Below are 15016 nucleotides of genomic sequence, written 5' to 3' on the forward strand. Positions count from 1 at the left end.
TCTCTCTCCTCAGGGGTGAAGACTCCCAACTGGGGGTCTCCTATAGCTCAACTTGGGCTTACTCACAGTTCTCCTCTCCAAATGCTTCTCTTGATTTCTCACTCTCACAATCAAATCCAATGAGGATAGGGATCCACTGTGGAACACACACAGCTCTCAATATTCCTCTGGACAGGAAGAAAGGGAGTAACAAAAACATTTCCTCCTGCCTTTTCTAACCAAGATGTTCCTTTTCCCAAAAACTGATCCAAACACCAGAACACATCTGCTGCAGGTCACCACCATTCTCCTGTCCTCCAGGAGGTTGCTGAAGGGCAAGTCTTCCCTATTCTGCTCCCCACCCCCCCCCCTGAACTATCCCTAAGCAACACCCAGGGGTCTTGCAGGCTTCTTACCATGAAAAACATCCAAAACAACCCCAGCCGGCCAGTTAGGACAGCTTCCCAACCTCTCTCAGGAGCACCAGGCAAGACTTTCCTGGCTCCTCTCCAAGTAGGCCCAAAACTCCACACCAAAAATATACTCCTGCACCCCGCCTAATCTCTTACCGGAGAGCTGCCTTTGTTACCTTACCAGGGGAACGGCCGTCCCAGCTGCCTCAAAGGGCGGGGCTGCCTATGAGTGGTGCCTCCCCCTAATTACCAACCCATACTAAAAGGAGCTCCCTGGTGCTTTAATGGTAAGAAGTCCAGAGGGCCATTATATAAATAATAAGCTCGAGCGAGAGGTAAGAGGAGCTGTAGCGGGGGAACGATTGAAAGGCAGGCCTTAAAGGAGGGAGGAAAACAGAAAAAACGAGGGGAAAGGAAGAGCAAAGCATTAGTGGTTTTTTTGGTGCACAAGAGTGTTAGTGTTAATAAAGCCTCTAAGGAGCTCCATGGCGCCTTCTGGCACTTAGCGTGTGTAGCAGAAAATGCTGAGCGAACTACCCCCTCCCCTCCGGTTGTGACTCATGGTGGAGGGAGGAAAACAGAAACATTCACATGCAGGATGATTTTGCGATGCTTGTATTTCTTTTTCTTAAAATGGTTTTCAAGATTCAGGAAACTGCCTATTTGGAGGTCCCCATTTAAAAGATGCGCGCACCCTGACCCCTAACCACCAAAGCTCTCCGGTGTGTGTGACGTGTGTCCCTTAGAGAGAAAGCTGTGGCCCATGTACAGGTTGGCGGTGCCTCTATTCCCCTTACACATGGAAGCCATGGTAGGCTAAACCCTAAAGAACTGCATGATACAATTGTTTTTGGGTTGTTTTCTTCTTATATAGCAGCAGCTTACCTTCTCGTTAGCTCCTGCTGGGGAAACTTTGCCTCCGATTGGTAAGTCCTGTTTACTTTTTACTTTTTTGCAAATTACTCCCTCTGCTTGTTTGTCTACAGGACTGTGCTTGTGCAGTTTTCTGCTGCTCCCTTTGCTCTTTGAGCAGCGCTGTTCCTTTCATTTACAACAAACGATCCAGCTCAGACCTGGACATTCGTCTTTGGGGGCTGCAGTACGAAGTTAGCTTTATTTTCCTTAAATCATTTTGTTTAGAAATGCAGATCTGCAATAGCACAGACAAAACGGTAGGTCAACAGGTACATTCCTAGGCTCTGCTACTTTATGAATAAACCGTTTACTATTTGGTTTGTTCTGCCCCCATTAGCTGTGAGCAGATTTGTGTTTTGTGTGTGCCGAGCACACTGGGCTGGATTTTCAAAACCCCACGCGTACGGGGGCGGTACGTGCGCTGGGCCTATTTTCAAAAGCCCTGGTGACGCGCATGTAAGTCCTTAGGCTTTACTAAAGGGGTGGTCTGGGGGTGGGGTCAGAGGCTCCAGGCACAGGGTCAATTAGCTGCTGTGCCAGGGATCACGCGCCGGCAGTTGCCCGCTGCGTGCAACTTACTTCATCCTCATGGCTGAAGTAAGCTTTTTGTGATAAAAGACAGGAAAAGGTAGGGAAGTTCCCTCCAAGGTGGCTCCGATTTCAGGGTGGCCTGGGAGGGAACGGGGAAGGCAGCTTGGCGTGGGCTCTGCATGCGCGTGCCAACCCCTGACTTTATAACCTGTATGCGCCGGGTAGCGCGTGCACATGTATGCCATGTGTGCTTCTTTTAAAATCTACCCCACTGTCTAACCCCGTGGTTGGATGCGCGTCCAAAGTGGCTTGTGCATTAAGGGGATTAGCCTGTCCAAAAGAGCAGGTGTTAATTTCTGATCAGCCCAAAAAATTGAACAAAAAAGCAAATAATGCTGTTTTCCTGTACATCCTCCAACTTAATATCTTAGCGATAAGTCGGAGGAACCAAATGATTTAAAAAAAAAAAAAAAAAGTGCCTGCGGTCTGGTTAGGGACACGGACGCTCAACTAACAAGCATCCATTTTCTTAACCCGTGGCTGTGCTCCGCTGCCAAGGAGGTGCTAGGGGCGCACAATTGTCCCTATTTTGGCTTGTGGTTTCCAGTTCAGTTTTTGTCTGCACATTTCTATTTATACTTTTGTGGTGTCTTTTTTTTATTCTGTATTTGGTGAGGGTCTGTCTGTGTTCTGTATATGTGACTGATATGAGGTATTCTTCCAGCATAGAGTTTCTGTGTAGAGGGATCTATAATAGCCTGGCTTGTTATGTTTTCCTAATAAAAGATGTATTGGTATTTTCTGGCCTGGTGTAGTATTTGCATTGTTGTCTTTTTTGAAAGATAGGGTTGAGTATTATTTGAGCGCTTGTAGTCGGTACTATTTTGTTATAAGAGGTTTATTGTATTTTAATTTTACCATACTCAACACAGTTTACAATAGGCTTAATACCATATGAATTTCAAGCGCCTATTTTTTGCAGGGTTTTCTGGTTGGCACCGTAGTATGCATGTGCTTCTGTACATCAAATTGGTGCTGGCTACAGGGCTAGGCGGCAGCATTTTTATATTCAAACAGGTAGAGTAGAAGCATCATGGATAGGGTAATAGGTTCCAGGGGATGAGTCAGTTTTTAAAGTTTGGATCACCGAAGGGCTTTTTTTTGGGGGGGGGGGCAGGGGAAAGGGGCCTGGGAGGGAGTGTGACTTGACAGTTTCGACTATGGGTTGGTTACTACCAAAACACAATCAGGCCGATTCAGGAAAACGCGTGGGAGAGCCGGTGCTCGGAGGTGAGTGCCCATTCTCCCAACACGCGCCCAGGCCACTCTCCTGGGCATGCGATTCAGTATGCAAATGAGGGCCTGCGGTAAAAAGGAGGCGCTAGGGACATGTCCCTAGCCCCTCCTTATTGGCAGAAGTGGCGGCTGTCAGCGGATTTGACAGCCGACGTTTAAATTTACCAGCATCTGTTGTCTAACCTGCTGACAGCCACAGGTTTGGAACACGGACGCCGGCAAAATTGAGCATCCGTCTTCGGGCAAATTTATTATTTTTTTATTTTTGGGGCCTCTGACTTTATCGCTATGATATTAAGTCGGAGGGTGTACAGAAAAGCAGTTTTTTCTGCTTTTCTGTACACTTTCCCGGTGCTGGCCGAAATTAACTCCTGCCTTTGGGTAGGTGTTTGTTTAACATTTTTTCTATACCGAACTTCATGACAAGCTTCATATCAGGCCAGTTTACATCAAACTTGGGGATTAACTGAACATAACCATATAACAGGAAGGCCGAAGCACAGGTACAAATAGGGAGAATGAACTTGGGGGCTAGAGTAGCCAGGAAATAAAGGACAGAGAAAACTGGAGAATGAGAATGTATGAAAATACAGTGGCTGGGTCGGTCATTTAGTCTATTGGGCTAAATGAAAGAACTGTTGCAATGATAGGCTTGGAGGAAAAGCCAAGTCTTGAGTTTTTTTCGGAAGGTAATCAGGCAGGGTTCTAGTCTTAGATCAGTCGGCAGGTTGTTCCAGATGATGGGGCCAGCTGTGGAGCATGCCCGTTCTTTCGTGGAGGTTAGACGGGAGGATTTATCAGAAAGTAAAATTTGCGGCTTGGCTGCACACTTTACTTTCTGTATCGCGCAGGACTAACTAATAGGCTCGTCAACATGCATTTGCATGTTGTGGGCGCTATTAGTTTTGGGGGGGTTGGCCACACGCTATTACCCCTTACTGTATAAGGGGTAATAATAGCGCGTCGAATGCGCAAGTCCAAATGGGGGCTAACGGTGCACTCTGCCTGAGCGCACCGTAGTGAATCTGCCTGAATGTAAGTGTTTAAAAAAAAAAAATAGAATGGAGGCCAGCACAGTAATTGTTTACACAGGGCAGCAATAATGCTAGCAATGGCACCTCACCTAGTACCATAAAAGATTCTCTGATGCTGATTTATCTCAAGCCATGCAGGTATAGTGGGCTAAAGGTGATTTCTTGGCCAAAAAAAAAAGCATAGGAAAAAAACTGGTACAACAGACAAATGCAGATTCTGTAGCAGAGAACTGGAAAAGGTTCTGTAGAAATTCCTACTAGAACAGGCACAAGAGCAAACTACCTTTTGTTCTGGGAGGAAACATAATAACCATAGTGTGGGCATATAGATCCCCCATGTGGAAGACTATTTGGTAAATTCCTCTGCTACACAAGCCCTGACTGCCATCTAAGGGTGTGGAGTGTCTTTGTTTTGTTTTTTTTTTTTTCACCCCAGAGGCAGCATGTCTTGGCTGTTCTCTATTTTCTGTTTGACTCTCTTCCATAGTGACTTTTTGTTTTTTAATTTTGGATATGGGAGTTTCTGTCCACCTTCCCTATTCTTGTAATTTCTTTTATTCAGATTTCTTTGAGTTCTGCGTACCCATTAACTAGGGACTCTGTTATTTTCTTTGCTGATTTAACATCAGAGGGAGAGGTTGCTTCCCTGGGAAGGAACCTGTGGGTCTTCAGTATCCAGAGGAGAGATGACTTATAGCCGTCCAGAGAAGGAGGAAATGCTGGGTGTGCAATCGTTTTTAAACAAAACAGATTAATTGCAACAAAACTGTCTATTTTGTCTCTATTTGGGAAGTGCTGCAGAATGCAACAAAAAATGCTAAAATTTTGTAAAAGTTAGTATTTTGTGTTAGTGTGCACTAACTGAAAATGTTACCAATAAGTTAAAAAGCGTCAGTTGGGGGAGCAGTTAGGTAGAGGTATGGTTCTGCATTCCCACTGGCTGCCTCCTTAGTTACTTGTTTTGTGTTGGCAAAAATTGCAAGGTGGTGTTTGTGGGAGGATGGCCAGTGCCTGGTAACAAGTGACCTAGTAATAGCATCAAGTTCTAGTCAGCAAAAGCATACAACGCAAAGAAATGCATGTTTTGAATTCACCAATCCCTTTTATATCTTAGGGAAGAGGCCCTGATGATTGGAATATGCATACATTGAATTCCCCTGGGGGATGACTGGGGTGGTGACTGAAAGAGAGGCAGCCTGATGTATGGGGGTGACTGTGTTTTGAGGAGATCCCTGCCAGTTTTTGAGAGACTGTATTGAGATTTTCTGGATAATTTAATGACTGGTGTGAACCCTGAACCCCTTTTGGTGAAGGACAGATCCGAAGGCCAGGGAGCTGACGACCAGTGAGCCACCCTTCTATTCCGGAGAAGAAGCGGCAGTGTCAGCGTCACCCCAGAGTTGATGATTTTCTTGAGGAGGCTTTCGATTTCCCCCTTCCCCCTTCTCGCTGGGAAGCTGGGCTGTGATCACTAGTTTTCCTGTTCCTTAACAGACCTTTCCTTCAGAAACGTCAGTCGTCAGAAGTTTGGGAAGGAGCAAGATCAGGAAACTCACATCTGGATCTCCAACCCCAGGGGACTAGGACTCAGGCTGGGCGAAAGTACAAATGATTTGGACTCAGGTTGGATTTTTTTCTGGATTAAGGGGGAACCAGAGAGAGAGAGAGAGCCTTGTAAGAAAGACAGCTGTAATATCACATTTTTGGATTGATTATTCGACATTGAATTTACTTTGAAGAATCAGTAAACTTAATTTGAACATCAATCTGTCCAGCTTGTCTGTCCCTGCGGCGTAGCATCACAGAGATCGAGAGAGAGCCAGTGAGATATACACACCCTTGGGGAAGAATTCACAACACCACCTGGTACAAGAAGGACTGCCTTCACCCCCAGAGAAAGAACTCACACCTTGGGGGGCAAGCGAAGAGGGGAGAGAGAGTTGCTATTGAAGACAGCCCCAGATCTAAACTTATTTTTGTGTCTTTGGAACCAAATGCCAGAAAAAGGTTACACAGAGGTTTTTGAACCCTTCCTTTATTTTCAATGCCCAGTTCACAACCAGCAGGGACACTGCAATTATCGCGCTCTCGGTTCTGTTTCTCCCCAGAAATATTGGGCACTTGGTCTCTTGGTGCTGCACGTCCCCATAGCCTTGGGGGATACTGGCTTGGTCCAGCTGGTAGTGGCTGTTCCCAGCACCTGGATTCACATATGTCTGGGTACAGGCAAGCATGATTGGATACCACCGGCCCTTCCTGGATACAGATGCAGCTTGTGGTGCGTTACTGGCTGGCCTCCAAGCCTCTTCAAGGGGATGTTCCTCCTCCTCATCCAAGCATGGTTTCCTTATCTAGGTGCAAGGACCTTTCTTCTAGAGCAGGGCTCCCAAACTGGGGGTCGTGGACCCCAAATGGTCATGAGTGCCTGAAATGGCAGACTCTTCAGTAATCTCCACTGCTGAGTGTGCATGAGCAATAGTGGAGATTACCACCGTTCAGCTCTTCTTATTCACAAATGAACCTGCTTAAGAGTAAAATATTGCCCCTGTCAGCAGCCTGTCCTCTTGTCCCTCAGTCATTCACCTTTTGGCCCAGGCTCCAAACGAAAATGTTGCTGCTGACCCCGAGCAGGGGAGTGTTTAAAGGAGGGGCTGTTTAAAGGGAGGGATCTGATACAGGAGGGACTTGTGGGGTGGATACGGGGTTTACTGCAGAGGGTGAAAGGGGGAATGACACAAGGTCGAGTGGAGGAAGTAAGAGAGGAGTTGGGCATGACAGAGGATCAGCTAGAAGTGTGTGAGAGATTGGGGAGGAGATGGGGGTGACAGGAGGGAATGGAGGATGGGGTGAGAAGTAGGGGATGACAGGATCAGTTGGAGGTTATAAGAGCTTGGAATAAGGGAGGATCAACTGGGGGGGGAGGTGAAAGGAGCCGGGGGATGGATGTAAGAGGGGATCAGCTGGAATGTGGGGAGGGTAAGAATGGAGTGATTGCTGGAGGGGGGACCCGTACCCTTACAAACTTCTTTTGGTCGTTCTGAGGTCATGTGAATTTTCAAATGCTAAAATGGAGTCACATTGGCTAAAAGTTTGGGAAGCACTGCTCTGAGAGTCCCAGCTACCCACTTACAGCATTTCAAGCTCTCTTGCTTTAAACTGCCTCTAAATATGCAAAAAGCCTAATATAACATCGTAAGCTCAGACCTGAAATGTCAGTGTGCTTATCTTTTCCAGTTCCTCTGGTTCCACCGGGACGTTCTACGTACATAACCCCAGGCAAAATCCTCCTCTCCTTTCACTGACTGTGCCTCTGTGCATTTATACGGGAGCACCAAGAAGCTAGAGCAGGGGTGGAGGGAGGATCGAAAAGGATCAGGGTAAGAATAAACCAGGCTGGGGGAGGGGAAAATGCCAGCTCCCAGGGAAGCAGCAGAACGTCACCAGAGCCTTAAAGGTGTATGACTGGGTAGTCGGGAAGGAGGAGCCACAGGAAGAAGGAAGACTTGTGAATGCAGACCTGGAGTAGGGAGCTGTGGAAGGCTGCTCCAGCTACAAGGTAAAAGGCTTCTGTAGAGCTGTTGCTGTTGGTTTCCTAACTATCAGGCCGATGCAATAAGATGCGCATGGTTTTACTCGCAGTTCGGCATGCTTTTCGGGCTTGCAATAATTGCATCCAGTGTAGCAAGGAGATTTAACGTGAAAAATGCACGCCCTAACAAAAGCGTACCAGATGGTGCCCATTGCATTTAAATTCCATGTAAATGAAGACATTAGCTATAACTGCCCGAAGCAAGAAAGTGCCACCAAGGCACACTTTTTAATGCTGAAAAGTTAACTCCAGCTCTGAAGGTGAAGTAAAGTTTACTCAGTCAAGGGCTCATGAGAAATATAAAATATTTGGTCCTCTGTGTTGTGTTAAATGTGCCCCTTGTAGGGTTGTTTAGAGACATTAGTATAAGAATTAGTTATTTGTTAAAAACAAAAAATAAAAACATGTATATAGGGCGTAGTGGAGTGGAGCAGGATGATTAAAGAGCAGCTTAAAAAATCGTGGGTGATTGCGTTCCTGTTGGTAAACATGCATAGCAAGCAGATTTCTGTAATTTCATGTAAGCCATGCACTTTTGTTAAGAACGCACAATTGCATCCATGTGCCCGATGCAATAAACCTCTGAGCACCAGAAATGCACATTTCTCCTTAGCGTGCCCGTTTTGTACGCTGCACCACTTTTTTTTCTCATTTAAATACTGCATCAGGTGCTTAGGGGATGTGGATGTGTGCGAATTAGGAAACCGGGTGCACAATATAAGCGCACGCTTTGATACGCGTCTGTGTTGGCTTGTACGAACAGAGGACTAGGGGGGAGGTGCATGAACAGGTTACAGTGAGCAAGTAAAGAGAGGATTCCTGCAAGTGGATGGTGACAGTCCACTGCAGTGAGCAGCTGTGCTGGGGGAAGGGAGAGCAAGGCCTCTATGAACCACGACTAAGACTTGGGAAGGTCTGCCTTGAACAGGAGACTTGGTTTGTCCTAGAATACTGCAGTAAGAATCTGTCTTTGGGAAGTTCTGCCGTGGAGTGAGTTGACGTTCAGAGACAGAGCCTTTAAAATATTCATGAGAGATTTGTATGCACTTCTTCCATTGTATGCAAATCTCTCTCATGCATATTCATTGTGGATATCCTGAAAACCTGGCCTGGTTGTGGCTCTCGAATACCGGAGTTGGCCACTCCTGAGCAAGACGGTGGGCTGTGGGAGCCAGCAGCCCTGCTCCGTACTGCATTGGCCTGAATGTTACAGGCACGAACGCGCTAAAGAACAGATGTCCAAACAGGGCGCCTGTTTCCCTAACGTGCGCCCATCCACCTCTCCTGGGCGCACGAAGCAGTATGCAAGGGAACAGCTGCATTGAAAAAGATGCACAATTTTCCCTAGCACGTCCTTGGCATTGGCACCCAGGAGACGTGGCTTTGCGCGGGCTAACAAAATGGGCACTCAATACATGCATCTGTTTTTTATCCCGCAGCAGCGAATATATATACGTGGCCTGCAGCATGTATATTGTGTGCCCAGAAATTTTATTTTTTGTGTCGAGCAATTTTTTTATTTTTTCCTGATGCTGCTTTCTGTGGTTCCTCCTGTTTAGTATCGCGATGATATTAGGTAGGAGGAACCACAGAAAGGCAGTACTCCTTTGTTTTTAAAGTAGACCCCATAACCCATGGCAAGACTTTATGCCTCCTCTGGGGCAGTGTAAAATTTGAGGGGTTAAAAAGTGCACCTTGGGTGGGCGGTGATTTTTTTTTTTTTTTGCATTGCAGGGTAATAGCCTCATCTACTTGGCATTTACATGTGATGAATGCTATTAGCTATGCCTTTGTCTGGATGTGCATTTTGGACTGGCTGATCCCCTTATTACATGGGGGGGGGGTTATGGACGAGTGGCCAACAGCTCGTTAAGCTGTGTGCTAGGCTGGACGCACTTTATTACCTCGGTCCATTAGCAGCAGAGTGGTGGCAGTAGCTGTGCCTGCTAAATTGGAGGGCACACGTGCTCCCACCCAGGTTTACAGAATTTCCAGGTATATGTTGCCTGTGTACGTATTATACTCTGTAAGCTTTCTATGGCACAACACAAGTATTAAGAATGCATCCAGTAAATGTGAGAGATTGAGATTGTACCCTGGCTTACAAGTGAGGTTCACTTCTGGCATGTGGTGCACAAGACAAATCAATATGGAGACAGCCCCCCCTGCCAAAGAGATTCTCACCTCTTCCCATTCCCTAAAAGTTGGAACTGCAGTTTCCCTAAATATATTTAAATTGAATTCTGTCATAGGGCAGTGCCCAAAGATCACTCAGATGATTAGAATATGGCAGGGGTTACTCTGCCAGGGGAGTACAAGCACTATGCAGCCAGATTTGAATAAAGCAACTTTATGAGCCACTGCTCAGATTAAGTCAGTGTCATTATTTGTTATTTACAGTTTGTAAGGGGGGAATCTGGCCCTTTAAGAAGTGCTGATTATGGAATGCTGGTGTGTGTGTGTGAGAGAAGGGTTGTTGTTTTTTAAAAGGAGTTCTGTGAAGTTCATTTCCTGGAGAGAATCACCCTTTGTGTGTTTCTCTCTGTTCCCTTGACTTGTAGAAGCTGCAGAGGTAAGCGATCTTGAGGTTTGAGACTGCACATACGTAAGATACATAGAGATCGCATTGACTCTCTGCCAGTATTCAGGGGGACTCCAAGGCACTAAATAAGCTAAGCTGGTTGTTAGTGAACTACGCCACCTGATTGAATGTGAATGAAAAATTAAAAAAAAGATGCTGTGCTCTGCAGTACTAGCACAATGGTATTAACTCTGCTATAAGGTTATTGTTTAATTAGTTGGTAAACAATTATAAGGTTTTGGCATACCTGCATATGAGGGCCAAGTGGAAAAATAGATGTATTAAGTTTGAAAGTAGAGAGGTTTTTGTTTAGTAGTTACATGGTGAGCCATTAAGATCTTCATGAGACAGACTGACCTGGGAGCAGCAGGAATCCTGCCTTGATCATTCTTCAGAAGGGGTGAGCTCATCTGATGCATAATACACAATTTTAAGTGATTTGCAATGTTTGATTGTGATCAAAAGAGCTCAGATTTAGAGTTGTAACTAGTCTAAACTGGTGAACATTGAGGTCCTGTGACAGTTTTTTGCAATTGAAAAGAAAAATATACCCATATGCAAATTATTTTTTATAGTTAGATTTATAGCTGGTCAATCCCAAATACTACCTGGCTACACTTAATCTGCAGAAAGCTGAAAAGAGGTGTGTGGTTTTTTATTTTTTTTTTAAGTGCAAGGAATCATTCTTGACAAGGAAATAACTAGGGATGTGCAGTTCTGAGTTTAATTTGATTTTCTTTTCAGGGTATTGTTTGGTTGTGTTTGTTTTTTATTTGGTTCATTAAAATTTTTTTTTTTTCAGTTTGATCAACCAAAACCACATTAAACAAAAAAAAAATCCCAAACCACTTAAAAAAAAAATCCTAGCTGGCCTTCCTGGGCTTTAAAACTTACCAGGCTAAACTGAATTCCTGGAAATAAACTAACATCAGAAGAATTCTGTGATCGGAGAATACATAAAATATATGCAGAGGAACTATTACACAGAAAATTGATAAATGTTATATTGAAAAATTTAGAATTGAACACCATCCTTTCTGCCAGGTCAAGAAGAATATTCTACTAGAGAAAAAAAATTGGTACTCTTTAGAGACAAAGTGATTGAATTGTTAATGGAAAGATTATGATCCCAGCCTACCTAAGAGTTATACATTTTTAACTTTTGCATCTCAGCTCTTCCTTCCAACCTTTGACAGTATGGGTATTCTCATACTTATGAATGGGATTGTGGGAGGAAAGTAGGACCCCCATACAATATAGATTCTCAGAGGAATTCAAAGCTTTTTTTAAACTTCTGGGTGTACAGGATCCTAACTCTCTCTCCCAGCACCATGAGATGTGAGGTTCTGAACATGCAACATTGCACCCTCTGTTTCTTCACTCTTTTACATTAGGGATGTGCAGGAAAAAAGTTTGTTCTGTTTCCCTTTGGAGAGAAGGAGACAAGGTCTCCCAATCACCACTCAAACCTCATAAACTCCTCAAACTGTTTGTTAAGGGACATCATACACGGAAAAACTCTGCACATATCTATAGAGAACACCACACCATTTGTAACGATAGTCCCATAATGTTTTATTATCTTCTCCTCAATCATGAACGAACAATTGCATTTTTAAATCCAGTATCATTTACAGACCTTTGAGCTGCATACTTCTGTTTAATCAAATTCAAACTCCACACTGCTATGGCAATCATCAGCAAACCATGTATGAAATCAAACACCTAAAAGTACTGTGATTTAAAAAAAAAAAAATAAAACTGTACTTTCCTTAGTCAAAGCTTAGCCAGATTGCATTGGGTGCATCACTCTAACATTACATAGATAGATACACCCAGTGTATACACCCATTCAAAGAACTTCAACAGCCAAAGTTAATACCTGCTGAAGTTAAGTGTGGCTATTATTAGCTCTGTTTAATTCTATACAATTTTAAATACTCTACAGAGTAAGCATCAGAATCAAGTCACATGCCATCCCAGTCATACTATGAACAGCTTGGAGACAATTAAAGTGGAATGACTACATTCTCCAGCCTTCCAGCATAGAGATAACATGTGCTCAAGGTCTATCTACTGTCCCACATTTCCTTCTAGTGAGCTGCATGGCAGTTGCTTATCCTCTGCTCTTACTATTGGTATACGATGTCATTCAGGGTTAAGTGGTGGGGGGAGGAGGGGTTATCCTCTAGATATGGAGTGATGCTCACACAGAGGATCTTGCTTAGGTGAAGTTGGTTGGTCATCCAGTCAGTTACTGTTTTGAGACACCAGTTGAGGAATATTGTTCTGCTATCCATGTGGCCAGTTGAAATAGTATTGAGTATTTTTAGAAGTTCTTTATTACTGGATAATGTAATATTACATAGATATATATCCACAGGTTGTTGAAATATCTTAATTTTCAAGGGAGAAAGGAGTCTATCTTGATGTTCATTGGTTTTGACGTTACAGAAGGAAATGAAAGTTATCAGTACTTTCCTCTGGTATATATTACTACGCACTAGTGATATACACCCAAGTGAAAGTACTCTGGCATAACTAATTTTTGGGTGGGCTACACTAAGTGCTTTTTTTTTTTTTCAAAATCATTTTTATTGAGAACGCATAAACACAATTACAACCGTCGCTAGACAAAATGACCAATAGTAGCCCGAAGCGGCCACCAAACACCAACATAGTATAAGACATTTGGAAGAAAACAAATAAAAACAATACATATGCCGCAACTGCCTATACGTCCCCATTTTCTAATATGTATTTACCTCTCCTCACTCATCCCTCTTACCATCCTAACCACCCCCCTATAGTGCCCCCCCTCCCCTTCCCCGGGGAATGGTGCATTATAAACAAATAGCAAATGAGCTAAATATTCAAACACTCAACTATTCAAATAGATGACGCGTTCAGGTCCATGTGGTATTATATCCAGTATTTAAGTTGGGTTTGTATATCCATAGGCAGCAGTGCAAAACAAGCAGCCCAGTAGGCCACACAGAGGTATTCAAAGTGCGTCCTGTTGAAAGAGCATCTAAACGCTCCATTTGCATGGTGGACGCCAGTCTGTGATACCAAGCTTGCATAGTAGGTTGTGTCGTAGGCTCTATCCAAGAGGCCAATATAAATGAGATCATTTTGGAATATTGTTCTTTGATTCTTGACTTAAAGACCAAAATGACTTATTGACAAATACATCCTCAAAGGGGTCTAGAATGTTTTTGGGCAGAGTACCAACAAGTTGAAAAGGACATTCAACAAACATTGCAAAAAGATGTGCTTCTTTCTCAGTCCAAGAAAGTCACGATCTGTTCACACACACCCCCCCCCCCCCCCCCCCCAAAAAAAAAGAAAAACAGCCCAACACACAAATCATGATGACCAAAAGGTCCTTCCAGTCTGCCCAGCAAACTTCTTATGATAGTAACTGCCTCTCTGTGCAGGTTACCACCAAGTCTTATGTTAAGGGTGGTAGTATTAAAAATTAAAACCAAGCAACTGTCAAACCCACAATAAAATTACTGCTAGCTACATTTTTGTAGCATGAGCAGCCTTCCTGATAATTCATACAGTGCTGCTGCTTGAACATGCTTTGCTTTTGGACTTGACCATAGAAGCAGTCCTGTGATTTTTCCATAATGTCAGAGTATCAGTACCCTAGACCAGTGGTTCTCAACCTTTTTTTTTTTTTTTTTTTTTTTTTTTTTTTTTCCCTTTGGGACACATCTGATAGTTCTCACATGTGACACACTGAACACATGACAGACACAAGGCTAACCCCACCAACACCCCGACCCTCAATGAGTATAAAGCAGAACTAGAACATTCTCCGTACAACTCGCCATACAAAAATGATATTCTGAGGTTATCTCAATAACAGCAGCACACGCCCTCTACTACCAGGCGCAATAGCCCTCCTTATAAGAAGACAGCAGTTCACCGCCAATGCATGTCCTATTGAGAAAATACAACAAATAAGGTGAGGTATTTTACTAGCCTACATGCTAGTTAAATATCTCATCTCTGTCATACAAACAAGATCGACCTTCACAAAGTACAGAAAGATTACAAATATGGAGACAAACTGGAATGGAAACCCAAAAAAGCCACTCTGCATGCAGTATAAAACTAGAGAAATGGAACAGAAAAATCGTAGCAGGATCTGCAATAATGCACACAAAGTTACACCCACATTATGGCATGCACTCAAATGGAACAGCCCTACCTATAAAAAGGCAACACTACAAATATTAAACCAGGCCCTAAACACCAATACACCTCCAATTAGGAAAACAGAAAAAGCCAAGCTGCTATAGAGTCCATCTAACAATTAAACTCTTAAATTTTATTAAGATTTCAAAACAGCAAACACATCATATAATACCCAATAATAAAAATGGCAGTCGAAAAATGAACTGAACTTACAAAGTCACCTTTACTTACCCTCTCCAGAAGTTCTCCTACTCCTTTCCCTTGGAGGCCACACCAAAGCAGCAGTAGCTGCTGAAGCTGTTCTCATGGTCCTCTTCCTTAGGGACCTCTGTGTCTGTCTTTAGCCACAGCCAGGAGCACCCTATCCCTCTCACTTGCACCAGCCCCCAGTTGAACAGCTGGTCTCTGGCAGCAGCGGCTCCAGTCTTCAGGTCTTCGGCCCTGTTGGCTTTGGGTAGCTCGTGACACA

General features: G+C 44.0%; 1 protein-coding gene across 3 annotated transcripts in view; it reads left to right on the top strand.

Annotated features, from left to right (window-relative positions):
* The first annotated feature begins 684 nt into the window (after window positions 1-684).
* AIFM2 (apoptosis inducing factor mitochondria associated 2) overlaps window positions 685-15016 on the top strand; it is a 59643-nt gene continuing 45311 nt past the window's right edge. Inside the window, exon 1 of one of the 3 annotated variants that reach the window (XM_029609284.1) lies at window positions 685-727. The gene's annotated coding sequence lies outside the window, so the exon portion shown is untranslated. Of the gene's footprint in view, window positions 728-1171; window positions 1319-7568; window positions 7725-15016 lie in introns of those variants that run through there. The other 2 variants (XM_029609286.1, XM_029609285.1) reach the window with 2 other exon arrangements.

The sequence above is a fragment of the Rhinatrema bivittatum genome, chromosome 7 (assembly GCF_901001135.1).
Source record: "Rhinatrema bivittatum chromosome 7, aRhiBiv1.1, whole genome shotgun sequence".
NCBI lineage: Eukaryota > Metazoa > Chordata > Amphibia > Gymnophiona > Rhinatrematidae > Rhinatrema > Rhinatrema bivittatum.